The sequence below is a fragment of the Vicugna pacos genome, unplaced genomic scaffold, assembly GCF_048564905.1.
Source record: "Vicugna pacos unplaced genomic scaffold, VicPac4 scaffold_130, whole genome shotgun sequence".
NCBI lineage: Eukaryota > Metazoa > Chordata > Mammalia > Artiodactyla > Camelidae > Vicugna > Vicugna pacos.
Genome location: NW_027328810.1, coordinates 162,170 through 181,873, shown reverse-complemented (window position 1 = coordinate 181,873; position 19,704 = coordinate 162,170). Strand labels below are relative to the sequence as shown.

At 40.8% G+C, this 19,704-nt stretch overlaps 2 long non-coding RNA genes across 2 annotated transcripts in view; both read right to left on the bottom strand.

Moving 5' to 3' along the window:
• LOC140695072 (uncharacterized) overlaps positions 1 to 19,704 on the bottom strand; it is a 156,801-nt gene that overhangs the window by 19,447 nt on the left and 117,650 nt on the right. The window lies entirely within an intron of this gene.
• LOC140695071 (uncharacterized) overlaps positions 1 to 19,704 on the bottom strand; it is a 44,234-nt gene that overhangs the window by 11,394 nt on the left and 13,136 nt on the right. The window contains exon 3 of the long non-coding RNA XR_012070757.1: positions 13,348 to 13,474. This is a non-coding gene — a long non-coding RNA (uncharacterized lncRNA). The remainder of the gene's footprint in view (positions 1 to 13,347; positions 13,475 to 19,704) is intronic.

Here is a 19,704-nt window from a genome sequence, read left to right as displayed (position 1 = left end):
TTTCCACTGCTCTTTCTGAAGTGATGAAAACGTTCTGGAATAATAATGGATGCACCACTGTGAATATGCAAAAAGCTGCTGAATTGTACCATTTAAATGGATGGAATTCATGGTTTGTGAACTATATCACAATAAAACTGTCCTATGAAAATTATTTCCTGACAATTATTTTTCAGTTTATACACTAGTCTGTCCCACAATTTAAGAAAAACAAAAAACCTAAACAAGCCAAACTATGCCAGGAGCACTTTAGGACTGCAATATGCCTGGGTCTCCAAGGCCTCTGGTGGTGCTGTTCCTGTTAACAAACAATAGCTGGGCTGGGCTAGTTAGGGACTGTAACTATCTTTTGAAAATCGAGGATCACTCCTTTCACCCTGGGAGAGGGAAGGAAGGAGGATGTCACAGCCTCATGCCTTCAGCACATTTTCAACAGAACCAAGCCCTGCTTTCACCACTGCAATCCCTCTCACTATAAAAACACGTGACATCAACAAGCACCGCCATCATAACACCTGAAAGTGTTCAAGGTACTTACCTGAGGCAGAAACATGGAGGGGGGAGACAGAACCTCGCTTAGCAGTGACGCTCCCTTTTCCCGACTCCACCAGGAGAAGCTGGGCGTTAGAGCCGGAGGCTTTCAGCCCAGGTAGCAGCGCCCACGCCACAGAGCTGGTCCTCAGGGAGCGGGAAAGGGAGAGCAGGGCAGCCCCGGGGTCGCGGGGCAGGGAAAGCGGGGAGGGGGACGCGGGCTGCAGCCTCGCTCGGAGGACAGCTCCAGCCACAGTCCCAGGCGCCCGCCCCCGTCCGGGTCCGCAGACCCCGCCCGCCCGGGACACAGCCCGCCCAGGGGCGGGGACGGGCGGCCGAACAAGAAGAGGAAGCCCGGGAGGAGAGGACTAGCGGGAGGGAGAGGGGAAGGGGACGCCAGCCGCGGACTGAGGGGATCCCGGCTGGGTGAGAGATGGCAGGTGCACACCAGGCCCTGGACACTGTGGCCGGGACGCCGGGGCAGGTGGCGCTGGCAGAGGGGTCTGGCCTGAGCAATTCATCTGAACACGGGCTGACTAGCGCCCTTGGGGTCTGTGACAGGCGGACCGCCCTCCCGCAGCCGCCTGACCCCTTTCCCAGGAGCCCCCCACCTTGCACTTCCACAGTCAGAGGCCCCGACCCCAGGCAGGAACCAAAGGCCTACCGGGCGACGTAGTTGAGAAGCCTTTGGGCCCGATCCCCGGCTCGGATATGGAGCTCCCAACCAGCGGACCACTTGGCACTGACTGCGCATGCGCAGGAGGGCCAGCGATCCTCTCTGGGTTCTGTGAGAGAAGGTGGGACAGCGAGGGAGGGAGAAGATGGGAGCGGGTGGAGAGGACGGGAAAATTGGAGGGATACAGATGGACAGGATGAGCAGAGAGAAGGAAGGGATCTGGAGAAGGGAGGGTCTTAGAGGAGTTGGAGAAAAAAAGCTTTACCTCTGGGGCACCCCTAGGCGGCAGACCTGCCTCTGTACCCTTCTGTTACCCTTCAAGCCCCGCAGCTCAATTTTACCACCGTGATCCAACCCTCCGTCCGATGCTTCTGCAGAAACCCTAGGGAGATCACACCCGTTGCCCCCACGCGGAGCTGGGTTTTCTGTTGCTCTGAGAACCAAGCACCCGCAGGTGTTGTCGCTCAGAACTACCTTGGGAAGCGCACATATTCCCCTTTTACACGCTGGGAAACAGGCAGGCAGGATCTCTGCCTTAGCTCCACTGTCCCAGGTGTTGGGCTGGCGGGGAGCGGGATGGTACAAGATCAGAGCCCCAGACAGAGCAGACTGCCTGAGTGTTGGTGCATAGTCCCCATCCCTCCTGGGTAAACCATACCCCACCCTAGTGGAAACATCAAGGGCTCACAGTAGTTCCCTGGGTGTGGGAGAGCTGTCCTCATGTGAAGGAAAAGTCCAGCTGGGCTAACAAGCTAAGTCACAAATCTAAGTGTGATAAGTGTCAGTTTACTGATCTAAGTTCTGCTGGGCTATCTCGTAAATCTGAAGTTTAGTGTCAGTTTATTGGCCTAACAACCTAACTCGTAATTCCAAGCTCAACAAGTGTCAGTAATGTGATCTGTTACAAATTGATAAGCTCCAGTGTACTTATTCCTTGCTTTTTGTTCTTTGAGCCTTATTGGCTAAGCCCCCTTACTTGTAACTAAGCCTTTAAAACCTCATGTGCACGTCTTGGAGGTACTCAAAACTTCGGAGCCGAAGCCCCTCTGAGCCCACCGGCATAATAATTCTGAGTACTCCAACACTCCGATTGGTGCTTTTGTCTTGGCTGGCCTGTTTCCATAACACTCAGCTCCAGTGCCCAGCTTTCTAGGTAGATAGGAGTGTTACCAAGTCGAAATTAATTCTCCTCAGTGCAGGACAGGCCAATAATTTGGGAGACCAGATGTTGGGGCATGGAATAGCAAGTTTCTGTAGACCTAGATGGCAAACTAATGTCCTGGAAAACCATCTCCCCAAGTCACAATTCAGGCTCCTTTCCTATGTGCTTGGTTAGTGCAAACTTCTTAGTGTAGGAATTCCTTCTTGTTAGAATCCTTTCTTCTTGCAGCTATCTGCGTGGGTCAGATCCCTGTAAACCTCCAACAAAAGAAACGTTATTTTCTATTCTGCAATTTGCTATCTTTTAATGAATGAAAAAGTGTTAAATATCCTTAAAGGTCAGAGCCTTCAGAATAGGGTCTCCTGTTTATTTCAGGCTCTAGGCAACATTGTTTTACAAGCAAGATGAAGCCTAGGTGACAGAGCACAGGGTTAAATTCAAAGGAACAAATCTAATATGGAGTCAGATTTGTTCTGTTATATTACCCGGCCAGATGCCACTTGAGGATTTAAACCCCTTTAAGTTAAAAATAACTAAAATTTTAAAGGAATTTACATACATAGGTGGGAATGTGCAAAGCATATCTGGAAAAGCACCCAAAGGATAGTAAACAGAGGCATCTCCAGAGAGGGCTGAAAGAACAGAGGATGAGGGAAAACATCTTTCACTTGTGTATTTTTGTTCTCTGAGTTTTTTTTAAACCATTCCCTTGTATTTCTTTTTCAGATAAAACAAATGTGTAATGGAGCAAAGGAGTAACTAGCTTAGCAAATACAGCAGCCATGGAATCACTAGTCATCACTTTTGATTTAAGCCAGAAAGCATTTTTTGACTCTCTCCAATGTGCTCTGTCCTGTTTTAAGACTTCTATTAATATTATTATTATTATTATTATTATTATTATTATTATTATTATTATTATTACTATTACTACAACTACTACTAATATTACTATTACTATTATTACTATTATTTTATGAAATAATAACACGGTTTACCTCACCCCTGCCCATGGCTGGTGGAAAACCAACCGAGTTTTTCTTGAGTTGTTTTCCAAGGAGTAGAGATGAGTTTATAAACAGAACACATCTTCAGGGTAATACAGGCAGAGTGCTTTTCCAGCAGGCCAGAGAGCTATGAAGTGTTTTCAACAGAGGAGCCCAGAAGCTGAGAGAGAAAGCCTCCAGGACACTACAAAAAGCTGCCCAAACTGCCGTCTCCATGGTGCTACTGAAATAGGAAAGAACAAATCTGACTTCATATTTGATCTGTTTCTTTGAATTTAACAAAGCCAAGTTAATATCCTCCGGTCTTTTCATGGGTTATGATGTCACAGAGGAAACGGACAGGTCAACAAGGAACCACTCTGCCGTGATCCCGGAGCCGGGGAAAGGGATTGGCTGCAAGATGTATGAAGCAGCCGCAACTGTGCCCGTGCTTCTAGGCAGGTATCCAAAATCGCCTCGACAAGGTGTCAAACATTTGTGCCCATGCCCTCATCAACAGACATGTATTAAAGACAAATGGAAACATATAAAAGGCCAATACCCTTGCTGGGTACACCGTCCAAAGAACAAAGTCTCAGTTTGACAACTGGCCATCTCGGTTCCATGGGATTCATTCTTGGAGAACCTTAAAAACCACTCTTCTGTCCTCAAGAATTGCTGCATATTTGTCCTATCTTTGGCTCAGGGATGGAGCACGTTCAAGTGAACTTTAATGTCTGCACAGATTTGACTGTCTTTTTCCAGGTTCACTTGTCCATTCCAAAGAGGCTTGAGATATGTCCATCTTCCGTAAGATCTATTCCCTCCAGTGACAGCTCATTGAGCCTGCAATTAAAAGCCAAGTGAACAAGACTGTCCTCAGCTAAAAAGTTCACCCACCCTTCACTGTTTTCTTAATCTCCTCTCCTGGCTAATTGCAACAGACTAACACCTCCCTCCACCGAGATACCCAACTATGTCATTTTTCTCCCCAAAGGGAAAATAAGGTCCATAAAAGAGGAGACAACTCCATAGTCACCTCTGAATTCTTAGCATATAGTAATGTCAATAAATACAACTCAGATTATTGTTAGTTTCCTTTAAAACCTTTCTGGTTATTTGAATGAGACCTTGGAAGAGAGGTGTTTGCTGTCCAGTATCTTGATCCACAAGACTCTGGAGGCCTTTTTCGGAATAGCTGTTCACTGATTCATTCAAAACACAACTTATCAATCAAGGAGTAGCTGTGGTTTTCTGCCAGGAGTTTGTGGTCACTCTCATGCCAGAACAGCTTTAAACTATATCCTTAATTTGGATTTGTTATTTTTCCCCTCTTCCACCAAAATTGACTTTTCTTACTTTCTTGTCTTGAGGAATTTTTTTTCCTATTTCACCCTTTAGTAAAGCAAGATTCTCAGGATGGGCTTGGCCCATTTTATGATCACCCATCCAACTCCTAGTGTGAGAGGTCTGGGGCTCACCTGCTTCCCTCCTGTCAAGGCAACTGAAAATCAGTTCAGGAGCCAACCAGCACACCACGGCTTCTAACGCTCACGTATCTCTCAGAAACCCTGCTTTCTCATTTGTCTTGGCTTCTGAGAATTTTCCCTCACTTTCTTGACAATGAGTTGTGCAGCTTGAAAGATGAGGTAGGAAGGTTTTATTTCTCAATCAGCGTTTTAAGGAACTTGTGTAATGAAGGTTTTCAGGAGTTTCTAGAACCCTCCATTGCCGAGACAGAAAACACACTAGACATTTTCTAAATTTAGTTCTCATGTGCATTTTTTCTTTGCTTTTTTTTTTAACTGCTAACAGACATTTTTTAATTAAAAAAAAAATAAGGCCCCAAAAAGAATAGAACACTGAAGGGGCAAACAAATTAACGGGCAAAGACAGAAAAATGATAACTACTCTACAAAGTTAATATAATACATACACTATGTATCAGATCAGCAATTCTCAGTAACAGCTAATTGAAACATGACCATGAGGTAAAATTTCTCTCCTGTCAGGACATGGGCAACAGAAAATACAATTAAACCAACAAACTAATATCCTAAGTCTGGCGAGGTACAGAAGTCTACAAGCTAAATGTGTCTTATTCTAGAAAAGAGGGAGTCTCACCAGCTCTTTTCTGTGGAGCCTGAGCCCACGGGAGGATGGTGAAGTGAGCTCTGTAAGTACACAATTAGCAAAGTGAGTGATGAATAAATAGACGTGAGCTTTGATGACAGGGATAATACTACTATTCGTTTGTCCTTTAAAGTATGACTTCACGTTCAGTGATCAATACTTCAGCGTCCTTAGGAGTTGAGATTTTAGGAAAATGCACAACCTGGGCCCAGATCTCCTCTTTAAGCTCGTGACACTGCAGTTAGTTGTCTCAAAGGCAGCTCCAACTCCACATGCAAAGAGCTGACTTCACGGTGTTCCTCCCATAGCCGTCCTTACCAGGGCCCCTGGTCGGGGGGTAAGGTCTCCCTGCGTCTCCCAACTCAGGCCCATCACTCACAGATGTGAATGGACCCCTCCTTCAGGGACCAGATATCCTCAGACTCCGAGTCCCACTACCCTCAACTGACCTACCAGATACTCACTGGCACTCACTCAGCACTGACTCTCTGCTGGAGACCACACTGCACACTGCACAGTGTATCTCACTGGATCTCCACAATAGTCCTGGGAATTGGGTACATCACTGCTTCAATTGATTAGATAAATTGTTTCACTTCCTTGCGTGCGTCATTCAAACTGACACGGCTACTAAGCCACAAGCCTGGGCCTGAAAACCACTTGAAAATTGGACACTGCTACACCTCGCAGCCACCCTACTCTGACTCATCACATCATCTCCTGCCAAGCCTTCTAAATGTTTCCAAACATTCTAGAAGACAAATATGAACTATGAGAGCACCCCACTCTCCTACTTAAAATCTGTCAATGATGGTTCACTCCCCTTAGGAGAAAGCCCAACCAGGCCTGAGCACAGCCTAAGGCCCCAGCATCCTCTTTCCCTGCACGGCCGCGCCGCCTCACCCACCACGCAGCTCTACACGTGCCGTGTCTAGGACAGGGATGCTGACTCCGCACAACCCAGGGCTTGTCTCACTCGAACAATGATCACCTTCTTCAGTGTTCATCTTCTTCATTGCTGACTCTCACAAAAATGTTTTCTCATGATGAATCAATATCTTTTTCCTTACAACTGCCCATCATTAATAATGAGCTCCTCCCAAAAGAGAGAAGACCTAATTCTCAGTCTCCTTATCTGTAAAGTGAGAATAACAAGGAAATATGTGAGGTTTCAAGAGAAATAATATTCATGTGAGGCTGAGGGACAATTCCATCATACAGTAAGCATTCAATATGTGCTTACTTAATATTAATAAGAATATATTGCATTCTAGCAACCTTCAATCAATGTTTTATGACTTTGTCCAACAGACTACTGACAAACTGTTGGACGAACCACTTTGAGCAGATCAGCACAAGCATACTGGGAGAGGTAAGTGCTGACTCCAGTTACAGCTGCAGCCACCCAGCACTACGGGGCGGGGGCAGTTTGCTCAAACTCTTACATGTTGCTTGAGCATTTAGTTCTCATTATAGAATAAAGACAGTTGTTCTTTAGTCAAAGCTCCTGAAACATAAATCTTCAAAGATTGATGCAAATTAGGTTTCAAGTACAACACTCTCACTAGAATTTATTTGAAAATTATAGTCTTAGCTACTCCGCACATCAAAAGGGCATAATCTTAATGTATCTGACTAAATACACTGAAAGGGTTGTTTAAAAGTAATTAAGAAGAAGCCATTCAGAATAAGCTCTCAGTATCATCTGCACAAAGACCCACCCAAGGGTCTCATTTCTCTCTTCCACATAGGTGTTTTCAAGTAGCTTACCTTGGGTCTTGGTTTCTTATAACACGGGGCGGGGAATAGTTGTGGATAGATTTATGTAGCAAATATATACCAAGGGTATTTGTTGTGAAGGAATTCTACAAATAAGAAGATTGATACATAGTCCCACCCATAAGAAATTCAGCCTTTCCATTTATAACAGCATTAAAAATAAAGTGAGAGATACATTTAACAAAAATTTACAAGATTTGTACATTGAACTTTTTGAAGTATCACCAGAATAAATTTTAAAAGATCTACATATATGGAAGACATCCCATTTTCATGGAATGATTGACAATATTATTAAAAATGTTAAGAATCCTCAAAGTGAACTATATATTCAGTGGAATCCCTATCAAAATTCCAGCTGACTTCTATGCAAAATTGAAAAACTGATCCCAAAATTCACATGGACGTGCAAGGGGCCCAGGACAGCAAAAACAACCTTGAAAAAGAAGAGTAAAGTTGGAGGACTCACTTTAAAGTGTACTAAAATGCTATAGTACTAAGTCAGTATGATACTGGCATAAGTTTGGATAAATAAGTCTAAGAGACACAATAAAAACCCACGGGGAAAAACTTACATTTACAGACACTTTTCCACTAGGGGGCCAAAAACACTCCATTGAAAGAATAGTCTATTCAACTAATGGTTCAGGGACAGCTGGGTATCTGCAGGCAAAAGAATCAATCTGGAATCTGAACACCCATATTTTATATAACAAATAAAATTAATTGAAAATAGATCACAGACAGAAATGTAAAAATTAAACCTATAAACTTTCTAAAAGAAGACACAGTATAAATCTTTGTGGGCCTAGGATAGGCTTTGGTTTCCTAGATACAAAACCAAGAGCACAAGTGATAGAAGGAAAAAGCAGATAAACTGGACTTCATCAAAACTAAAACCTTTTTCTTACAAAGGACATCATCAAGAAAGTGAAATGACAGGGGAAAAGGGTATCTCAAGTCAGAGAGTGCGTGCTTTGCAAAAAAATAAAATAAATCTTTACATCAAACTACCTCCCTTGTAAAGAAATTGTTTTAATGTTTAAAAAAATATAGTTAAAGGACAATGTGCAGAATAGAAGAAAAATTTTGCAAAGCATGTATCTAATAAGAGAGTAGTATCCAGGATATATAACGAATGCTTACAACTGAACAATACAAAAAAATACACCCAATTTTTAAATTTACCACGAATTTAAATAGATATACAAATGGCCAATAATCATATGAAAAGATGCTCAGCATCACTAGGGAAGTCAAAAACAAAATGAGATCTCATTTTACACCCACTAGGATGGTTATAACCAAAACATGGACAATAACAAATGTCGTTCAGGAGGCAGAGAAACCTCATATGCGGCCAGGGGAAAGGAAAAATGTTGCAGCTTCTTTGGAGAAGTCTGGTATTTCCTCAAAAGCTTAGAGTTATATGTCTCAGCAATTCCACTCCTACATATAGAGTCATCTCTCAATATCCTTGGGGGGTTGGTTTCAGGAACCCCACACCCTGGATACCATAATCCAAGGATGTTCGAGTCCCTTTACAATCAACCATCTGGATTCATGTAGTGGAAACTACAGATATGGCGGGGCAAATGTACAGCCAACAGAATGAAAACATATTCTCATAAAAATTTCACATCAATATTCATAGCAGTATCATTCAGAGTAGCCAAAAGTTACTAACAATATCCATCCATCAATGAATGGATAAACAAAATTACCAAGAATAGGCCCACAAACTTTTGGTCATTGAAACTTTGACAAAGGAGGTGAGAACATACAATGGAGTAAAGACAGCCTCTTCAGCAAATGGTGTAGGGAAAACTTAACAGCTGCATGTAAATCATTGAAGTTAGACTACTCCCTCACAGAATATACAAAAATGAATACAAAATGTGTTAAAGACTTAAACATGTAGACAAGACACTATAAACCTCTTAGAAGCAACCATAGGCAAAACATCTGACATACATCTCAGCAATGTTTTCCTAGAGCAGTCTACTCAAGCAATAGAAAAACAACCAAACATATACAAGAGGGATCTAATTAAACTTACAAGCTTTTGCACAGTTATGGAAACAGTAAGCAAAACAAAAAGACAACCAACCTATGGAATGGGAGAAAATATTTACAATAAATGAAACTGCTAGGGGCTTAATTCCCAGAATATGTAAACAGCTTTTACACTTAATAAGAAAGAAAAACAAACAATTCAATTCAAAAATTGGCAGAAGTCCTAAAGAAACATTTCTCCAATGAAGACGTACAAACGGCCTGTAGCCACATAAAAAATATTCAATATCATTATCAGAGAAATGCAAATCAAAACTGCAATCAAGTATCACCTCTCACCAGTCAGAATAGCCATCATTCAGAAGTTCACTGACAATAAATAATGGAAAGTCTGCGGAGAATTGGGAACACACCTACACTGTGGTGGGGATACAGTTTGGTGGAGCCATTGTGGAAAAGTGTATAGATGTTCCTCTAAAGACATAAAATTGACCTCCCAGATGACCCAGCAATCCCACTCCTGGGCATATATCCAGAAGGAACCCTAATTGAAAAAGACACCTACACCCCAATGTACACAGCAGCACTATTTACAATATCAAGACATGGAAGCAACCGAAATGTCCACTGAGAGATGACTGGATAAAGAGGTTGTAGCATATTTGTCCAATAGACTACTATTCAGCCATAAAATAATAATAAAATAATGACATTGGCAGCAACATCAATGGACCTGGAGAATGTCATTCTAAGTGAAGTAAGCCAGAAAGAGAAAGGAAAATACCACATGAGATTGCTCACATGTGGACTCTAAAAAAAAAAATAGAAAGAAACAAAAAAATAAACTTATCTACAGAACAGAAACAGACACAGAGACATAGAAACCAAACTATGGTTACCAGTGGGGAGAGGGTGTGGGAAGGAATAAACTGGGAGTTCAAGATTTGCAGATACTGAGTATGTAAAGAATAAACAGCAAGTTTATACTGTATAGCACAGGAGAATATATTTAATATCTTATAGTAACTTATGTTTAAAAAGAGGATGAAAATGAATACAGGTAGGTTCCTATTTAGCTGAAGTGTTGTGCTGTACACAAGAAACTAACACAAAATTATAAACTAACAAGACTTCAATGAAAATATTTTTAAATAGACCAAAAACGAAAACAAAGGAAAAGGATATTATCAAGCAAAAAGAATAAAGTACTGATTCAGGCTACAATTATGGATGAACCTTGAAACTTTATGCTAAAATAAGCCAGACACAGAAAGCCAAATAGTGCCCTTTAAAGTGAACTGTATCTAAGCGTTTATTGTACTACTCCTGTAAATTTTCCAGAGGTTTGAAATCTATCAATATCAAAATAAAATGTATTATGCATTAAAAACTTAAAACGCTTCCTCACAGGAGGGCTTTAATTATTAAATGCAGAAACGCATATAAAGCTCTTGGAAAAACAATTTGCACGTCCACACACAGTCACTGCTGTCACTGCCACTCAGAGGGTGGTGACAGCGCTGATGAGAGCTGCCTCCACTCGCTCCCCTGCAGAAAGGAGTGAAGGCCTGAGCTCTGACAGGCAGGGTGAGCGTGAACCTGAGTCATACACAGCCACGTTCCAGACTCTGCGTTACCCAACTTTCTTATACAAACTGCAACATGTAATGTAAACACGCTAGAGGGATGTATCTTACAACACAGGGAATACAGACAATGTTTTACAGTAACTATAAATGGAGCATCTATTGTACACCTGAAACTAATATCATATTTTAAATCAGCTATATTTTTATGAAAAATTAAAAAATATTTTTAAAATGCTATCACTTTAATATTCAATTCGGTTTTTAAGTTACTACTAAACAGCTCAGAATGTATAAAAGCATTTAATTGTGCTGTTTGCTTACATATTTATTTACATTCAGCCTCTTGCTAAAAGAGAATTTAAACAATTCTGTTAAACACAGCTTAACAACCATAACAACAAAAGGCAAAACGGAGAGTGAAGAGAAAATGGAGATTCAATACTTAAATGAAACCAGGGGGAAGTAAACTCATAAAAATGGATTCCATGAAGTCAGGGCAAGTGTTAAGGCTGACTAGAAATTCAGCTGTAGGATTCTTGGCAGCGAAACCAAAAAGAAAAGATGATGGGGCGGGTGGTAGAGCGTGTGCTTAGCGTGCACGGGGTCCTGGGTTGAAGCCCCAGGGCTTCCACTAACAGGTAAATACATCTAATTAACTGCCCCCCTAAAAGATCACCAAAGAAAAGAAAAAGAGAAATTTCTTTCCCAAAGAACCCTGATATTAAATTTGGATTAAATATTAAAAAAAAGAAAAAAAGAAAAATTCAAAAGATAAGTGACACTGAAGGAAAACCACAGCTGGCCTAACAAGCTAAGTCACAAATCAAAGTGTGATAAGTGTCGGTTTCCTGATCTAAGTTTTGCTGGGCTACCTGGTATATCTGAAGATTAGTGTCAGTTTACTGGGCTAATAAGCTAACCCGAAAATCCAAGGTCAACAGTTGTCAGTAACGTGATCTGTTCCAAATTGATAAGCTTCAGTGTACTGATTCCTTGCTTTTTGTTGTTTGAGCCTTATTGGGTATTAGCCCCATACTTGTAATTAACCCTATAAAACCTCATGTGCACGTCTTGGAGGTGCTCAGAGCTTTGGAAAAGAAACCCCTCTGAGCCCGCCAGCGTAATAAATCTCAGTACTCCAACCCTCTGTGTGATTCTTATTTCTTGGCTGGCCTTTTGTTTCCATAACAACACAAGCGATAATGCCCGTGAGATAAATCTGGGGAGGCTGCTGGTAAGTCGCCATGTCTCACGTGGGAAAATCTGAAACATCCTTCTCACCACTCAGAGTCATCATAAGCCCACACCACACCTCCTGCCGTTAAATGCAGGAGCACGGTTAGGGCCCGGCCTTTGCTGTCTTTGTGTCATCACAGTGATACAGGATGGAAGGGGGAAGAGCACAGCCATTCAAGGAAGGCCGCAGCAATTGACATCAAAATGGTGAAGGATTCAACCCCCAATAGGCCTTGAGGCTCAGGATGAAGAGATTTAACTTCTAGCAGATCTTGAGATTCAGTAAACATCCATTGTAATAGTAACCTGGTGAATAACATGCCCCAGGCACCATGGCAGTCCCAATGATAGCCACAAAAGGTCAAAGGGTGGGAAATGGCCAACTCCCTGGGAATCCTAGCCCCTTGCCCTAAGGCTGGTCCTTCTACTTATTAGCATATGAAACCACCAAGCCCAAGAAAACAAGCAACACAGCGCCACCTCGCGGTCACCACTCTCTGTCCCTCTTTGGAGAAGACAGACCTTCTGTCTGTGGGGTGTGTACCTACTTCTAATCTGTGCATGAAACCCCCACACCTCGTGACGTTTCTCTTGCATTTCAATGTATCTGTCTGAATATATATACCTTTACTCAACACTGGCTTGCTCTTGAATTCTTTACTGCATGAAGTCAAAGAACAAAATCTGGTGGGGCACATCCCAGGGGCTCAACGAAAGCCTGGGACACAGCCCTTCTCATGCCCAACGTTTTTTATTCTTGTATCAACAGGACTGGGCTGTGAAGTGACGTCTGAGGCCCCAGCTAAGGGACAGAACCAGCTTCCAGGGTTCCAATTTGCGGGCAGCCTCTCCCCCAGCTTGGGCCTTGGGGTCTGCCCGGTTCTCTGTGTTTCTCTGTTGTGCTGACTCCCCAGCCATACAGCGTACTCCTAGGCCTGTCCCCACAAAACCCTTCTCTCCAAAATACAAGCACGTCATGTCACAATCCTCTTGTTCAACCAGGAAATGTTCAGCCCACTTTTTTCCTCCCCAATAAATTACCCAACTGTCCTCCCTCCCATCACATCACTTCTTTCTTTGTGAGAACTCTGCACTCGCCACACCCCATCATGAACACAGGTGTCTTGCTGGCTGTGACCGAGATGTTTCTTTCTCACACAGCAAGCGTCCTTTCACTTTCCCCTTGTTACCTTAAAAAAGCCTTTCCTGAGTCACCCACCCCTCTGATTATGAACTCACAATGTGCTGAAGTTGCAGTCACTATGTGCATACATCCCAGTTTTGGCTAGGTTTCCATCACAAGATCTTCATTAAGGAGCTGCATCAAGAAGTTATACAGGGTATTCTTACATCAGAGTGGAGGAACCTGCAAAAAATTTAAACGGCTTTGAAGAGAGTGTTAACCAGGGACAGAGATGTCGCGGGTCCTAGTCAAAAGTGTCATGAGGAAAAATGTTCTCCCAAGGCTCAGAGTGGCTTCTGAACACAGAATCCTCAGGGAGGAGGTGACAGGCAGTGATTAGGGTGGGTGATACAGGTTACGCTCCCCCAGCTGGGGAAGAATAGGTTTTTTTCTTGTTTTCCAAACAATTTCTTACTATCTTTTTCTCTTATTGCCACATACCATTTCCTACGAATTAAGCATATCAATGTCAGTCACTTGGGCCACTTGGGAGAAGCTACACGATGCCATTCACAGGGATGGGGCATGACAGCCACACCAGTCTAGGTTGAAAGACCAGTGGGGGTATTTGCAAGGTAATCACGGGCATGCAACAAACTCCCCAGCTTCAATGACCTCATCTCAAAGCTGGGGTCAATAAAACTACCAAGCAAATTGCGTGAAGATTATGGCCAATGTTTACTAGGTAAGTGCCCGTGAAAGCTGCCGCTTAATGGGGAATGAGTACGATCAATGAGGCCCTGTCTACCTGCCCACATGCGCCCTGCCTTCCTGCCTTGCTGCAACAGCAGAAATTGTTTAGCTGAGATGAACACCCCCAGAGCAGCCCAGACGGGAAAGCTCCCAGCTCTGCACGGCGAGACGTGTTCCTTTCCTTCTCAGAGCTGATCACAGTTTGCTGTCGTCTGTTTTTATGTTTATCCCTTTTGTAACTCCCTCTCCTCCGGAGTTTTTGCTCAAGCAGCACAGGGCCAGGTGTGTCTTGGGTCCTGCCGGATATTCTGGGCAGGGAAACAGCCAACTCCATATCTGGCTCTGGTGCTGAACGGAGAGAGCAGAAGGCCCAGGGGCCCATGCTGAACTGAGGCCCCTGCACCCAAAATTATGGTCTGACCTTGGGCAAATTACACAGTCTTCTTTACCCTGAGATTCCTCATCTGTCCATGAAAATAACTGCCCATGTCACACAGAGTTACAAGTATTAAAGGAAATCAACAAATTCACAACCTAGCCAAGGGGCTCCAAGTGCATCCTCAACAGACAAATGCTGCCTTTACGGCTCTGACGCACGCTAAGCGGGGCGGCCCCACACAGTGAACACTGCTAAGTGCCAGGGTGTTAAATGCTTCATGTGTGCTATAATACTCTTTAGATCTTACAACAATCCCAGGAAGAAATGAATATTATCATGCCCATTTCACAGATTCACCAACAGGTTGAGAGTATGCATTCTATTCCAAGGTCCTATGGTGAAGAAATGGCAATTTAAACCGGAATCTGGGCCCAGGCCTTGGCTCCATCTCTCTCCCATCCACCTGACCACTTGCCTATGAATTCCACCTGTCCAATATAAAAGTTTGCAGCCGGCCATCTCTTAAAAGCAATGTGTGCCACCGTTTGTCAATGTTGTTTAATTACCATAAACTGTTCTCAGAAACCACTACAGTAAAGAAAGTTGGACTTAAGGAATTCTGCATTGCGTTCTCCTGCAATGTGCAGGATCCCTTTCCTACACCTCCAAATCCAAGTGTATGCTTCCTCCGTGTTTATGTTTGCACACGGCTTATTAAAGCAGAAGGTATCTGCAGTAATTCCATCTCGGTTGCTTTCCAAGTTTGCAGATTATCCATATTCGGTCTGTGAACGAAAATACTACAATGTGAATGAGAATACTGCAACCATGTCAGTAAACAAAGAATACTGATACCAAGTCATTAAAGGCTTCCGCCACTCCCCGGCGAGGACAGGCCTGCAGCCCAGCCACTGCAGCAACTCACAATGGTGCCCTCTGAGCAGACTCAGAATAAGAAAGGACGGGCTACTGGCCCGAGATAGCTAGGTGCTTGTCTAAAAAATGAATTCAGTGAGTCCTAATATTTGCTTCCTCCCATTCATACAAAATCACTAAATTCTTGAACTTGAGATACCTGGCTTTCTTTAGATAACAAGTAATCTTTTATTGTTCCAACAACCTGGTCTTTGTTGTAAAGCTCCTATATATCCTAGCTCTTCCTCAACCTCTTGGGAGCAGTCCCTCAGAGAGTTCTGAGAGACGGTCATCCTGGCTCGAGTCCTCCCGCCAAATGAAACATAACTCTTAACTTTTAGGCTGCACGTTTATTTCAGTCAACAGTTTTGGACACCATGAAGCACCACAGCAGATTTCTCTCCACCTGAACTCTCCAAGTAACCAGAGCCTTGGTACCAGCAGTGGCCCTTTGTGCTCATCCGCCTCCTCGGGGGGTCCAGATGAATTTGGCTGAGTCTCTCCTGGTTCTCAGATCTCACATATTGGTTGATGATCCTAAGTTTTATCTGGCGGTGTATCCAGGTACGTGGCCCTCCAGTTGAAAGAAACTGAGGTGAATTACCCACCCAGTGGAGACATCCCGAGTGGGTCCAAGTTGAAAGACACTGGGTTCAGGACTGAGTGGTTAGGTAAGAGGCTGGTCTAATGTTTTCCTCAATTTGGTTACCTCCATTGAATTTTTCAGGATAAAAGTAAAACTCTTATGAGGAAACTTTCAACTCCAAATTTTGGACCATCCTCCTGGCTGGTAACAGCATTCTCGGGTGACAGGGAATCTTCCAGGAGTGGTAGACACAAAGACTTCATGCCACAGAGTTGTCCCTGTGGGAAATCTTACTAGCAAATTTATTCTGAGAACCCGACCTTACAATGGGGAATAGAACTTTCAAAAAAAAAAATAAAGAACAGAAAAGAAAAGAAAAAGAAATGACAGATTGCCAGTCTCCAAGTAAAACCCCAGCCAGATTTATGTACATACAAAACTTACAACATTAATCGGGAATAAGAAAAAAAAAAACTCACTCTGGAAATAACCAGGCCTGATAAAAACATTTTTTGGCATTCTGAACTTATAAAAACAAAATCCCCTTTAGTGGGAACTTGGATTTCTCTTCCTGTGTCCTTGAAATGTAAACGTTTTATCTTTCTCTGGATGTTTTAAGTGTGTGCATGTAAGTATATATATGTTTAGTTTAGTTTTTAAAGGAAACCTTGGACTCTGCCATACAAAAGGTTCAAGTATTGTGTACATACGGTGGCCACGCAAATAAATTGGGATTCTAAGCAATTCTTTGATTGTACCAATTTTCAGATATTTTGCCATCTTAAACTTTGTTGCATCAGCCTGGACCACAAAGGCTTTAAGCTTTTGGAGAGTAAACCTTTGAATTTTATTTAGGCAACACCCCGACTCTCATGTGGAAGGGCCTCTTCATCTTATTGGTTTAAAATCACTATATATATATATATATATATATATATATATATTTATTTATTTATATATAAATTGATGGCCATATGATGGATTTTTTAATTTGGAAAAACTTTTTAATTGGTGAAAGTTTAAAGAGATCTCATTATAAACGGCTGTTTTATTGGTACCTATTAAAATAAAGTTTAAATGCAGAAAAATATATCTAATGGTTAACCTAAGAACTCAGATATAAAAATATAACTGGTTTGAAAAGCTACATTTTTGTTTTTCCTTTCTGATAAATGTTTCTAGAGATGCTAATAAAAACTTAGTATAATTAATGTTAATTAGGTTGAATAACTGGAAAAAGGATTGTAAAAATGTCAAAAAAACAGATAAGTGGCTTATCCCAAAAGGATAAATATTTTTATATGGTTATTTTGAATGAGATAAATAAAATGGACATTTTTGGATTTACATACAGGGTTTTGATACTACACTACGTAAAGTTAAAAAAAAAGGGCCAAAGAGTTCACCTACTCCCCCCCAACATTAAAGTTCATACAAGTCCGTTTTATTTACCACAGTTTAAAATATATTTATATGTAGACTGAAATACTTGATCAAGGATTGGGACAACAGACCAATTAATGAAATTAAAAATCGAGAAGGGCCTAAGCTCTTTGGCTGAAACTTGGGCATCCTAGAGACTTCTATAAAATTATATACAATGTACACCCACAAAAAAAAGGTTTCTGTCACTCCTTCTAGAAATAAGAATTATTGATTAAACTTAATAAATATAAAAATTAAAGGTATAAGATTTAATAAAATTGAGATAAAAGTTTGTGAAATTGGTATATTTAGATGGTCTTTATATAAACCTTTTGCTTATGTTGTGGGATAGATATGTTTCAGTGGAAAAACGCTTCCCCTTCTTGGTATTATAAGGCTGGGCACATGTCTATCCCTCTGAAAATATTAATTGAACAAATTAAAGGAAACCAATATAGTTACTTGAGACGTCCAATATAACGTAAATCTAAAAAGTAATTTGAGTAGCTAAAAAAAAAAATATAGGTTTACCCTGGGTTTAACTTATAACTCAAGGAAAAGAGACCTTAATAAATGTCTTATGCAAGCTTTGGAAGACAAAATAAAGAAAACCTTAGTTTTAAAACATGGAATTCTTTGTTTACAGCTCTTCTCACTGATACAAAAATGCCAATTAAGGAGATAAAATTGGGTCTGGGTGACAGAGCATTTATCTGGGGACCTGGAAGAGAGTGTCTTTGTCTTGCAGATCAGAAATATAAATACAACAAACAGTGACCTAGGACTGAGCCTAATTAGCTCAACGAAATAAAACTTGAGGCCATGAAATTTTTGGCATTTTAGAACTCAGAACTCTGACGGGTCCTTCAGACTTTGTGAGGAAATCTTAATTATCTGTTTCATAAATAGTAAGCCTTAGTGATTTGAGCAAGCAAATTCAGCTTACTACAACTATTATTATAAATATAAGTAAGTTTTAAAGTGAAGCTATGAGATCTCTAGCTTTTGTCTGTTTATAAGCCTGCATACAGATTATAGAAGTGAGATATTTCTACTGCTAAAAAAAAAAATTTCGAAGTCAAAGAGCTCTGCTTAATTGATGTAAAAATATAAGAGCTTAAAAATTAAGTATTTTTAAAATAAAAACTTAACAAATTGACTTTCAGTGTCATGTGAATTGGAAAATATTCAATATTAAGGTAATATTTGATATTGTTTAGTTTAAGTATGTTCTAATAACTATAGACATCTTTAAAATCATCCATCTTAACTATAATAGCTTTACTGTACCTAGGTTTAATGAAAGTCAAATAAGATCCTGTTATATCTGTTGCAGATTTGTCAAAAAAAAAATAACAGTAATGTGCTGTGGTAAAATTTTAAGTAAATTAAATGCAAATGAGATGAGAGCTTTGGGTAAATATTTAAAATATATTTTTAAAATGTATGCTTAAAATAATCTCTAAATGTTTGATATCTTTAAATTCTAGAGTTGTGCTAAATTAAGTTAAATGACAAGATTTTATTAAATATCTATGCCATTTTCAGATAAAATAAGATTGAAAGATGAATTACTTAACATTTAACTTCCTCTTACAGTGAAACTAAAGGTGTTTAGAATTATCAATAAATGGTTGGTGTCACACAGAAATAGTCTCTATTAGTAAGGGAATGATCTCAGTATCCTAGGAAAGTAATATAAATGCGTAAAGGAAGATGTAAGAATGGAATAATACTTTGTTAATGAAAAATAGTGACTTTCTCCTGAAGCTGGTTACCTCTGAATGGAAGACAAAATAAGGGACACACTAATATAAGTATAGAAAGCTGTGGAAGGCTTGTGGAAAAGGAACCCTGAGGAAAGTTTTGTACGTGGTCAGAATTGGCTAAGTTTAGAATCAAATTGGGCAACGTAAATGAATCTTAGAAGTTAGCTGGAACAAGATTAGATTTGGTTTTCTCTCTGTTAAGAGGAAAAAATTTTCTTAAAATATTAATCCACCTTCAGTAACAGATTGTAAAACTTCTTATACCACTTAGCTGATCTGTTCTGCCTTTACATTTGACATATTTTCTTGTTAATGAATTAGTACTACTTTACAGTGATCTATATGTTTATCTGATCAAGTGTTCTGAAATCTTTCAAAAAGCTCCCCAAATATAAAATTCTAATTAAATAAATAAAAATTAATTTAATTAATTAAAATTCTTTTAATCTCCAGTTAAGTTTGGGATGCTACAGAAGGCCCCTGAAACATCCCAAAGAGAGATTTTTAACTATAAAGTTTCATTTGGCATTTTAAATAACATGGAATTGTCAAATGAATCATAAAAATTCTAAGGTGATATTGAATGAGAAATATTATTAATATAGGTATTATAGAAATTATATGGACTCCCTAAAATTCTGGTTTA